Source organism: Solanum pennellii, chromosome 6, assembly GCF_001406875.1.
Source record: "Solanum pennellii chromosome 6, SPENNV200".
NCBI classification, from domain to species: Eukaryota; Viridiplantae; Streptophyta; class Magnoliopsida; order Solanales; family Solanaceae; genus Solanum; species Solanum pennellii.
This window is the reverse complement of record NC_028642.1, coordinates 23,071,233-23,072,110: the sequence shown is the minus strand read 5'-3', so window position 1 is coordinate 23,072,110 and position 878 is coordinate 23,071,233.

Genomic DNA, 878 nt, shown 5'->3' with positions numbered 1-878 from the left:
CAATGACCACCAAATTCTATCACACATGCACGAAGCATATCCTCCAACACCTGAATCGTTCGCTCAGACTGACCATCGATCTGGGGGTGAAATGCAGTACTAAGCCCCAGCCTAGTACCTAATTCAGCATGTAATGTTCTCCAAAACTTAGAAGCAAACTGCGTACATCTATCTGATATGATGGAGAGTGGAACTCCATGCAATCGAACAATCTCCGAGATATAGAGTTTGGCTAACTTCTCTGCATTGTAAGTCATCTTGACCGGAATGAAGTGAGCAGACTTAGTTAATCTGTCAACAATTACCCAAATAGAATCAAACTTACCCAATGTCTTGGGAAGACAAACCACGAAGTCCATTGCAATTCTTTCCCACTTCCATTCAGGAATGAGAATTCTTTGAAGTGTTCCTCCAGGCCTCTGGTGTTCATACTTTACTTGTTGACAATTCGGGCATNCATTAGCTTTTCCTGGGTGATACAAAATAGTGATATCATAGTCCTTCAGTAGTTCCATCCAACTCCTCTGCCTCAAATTTAAATCTTTCTGAGTAAAGACATACTGTAAACTACGATGATCTGTATAGACTTCACACTTGACCCCATATAGGTAATGTCTCCATTGCTTTAATGCAAATACTACTGCAGCCAACTCCAAATCATGAGTCGGATAGTTACGTTCATTCACTTTTAATTGCCTTGAAGCATAAGCAATTACATTTCTTTCCTGTATTAGCACTGCACCCAAACAAGAATAAGATGCATCACAATAAACGATGAAATTCTTACTTTCCACTAGCAGGGTAAGAATTGGTGCGTCTTGAGTTTCTGAAAACTTTCCTCACATTCATCCGACCATACAAAGGGAACATTCTGCTTA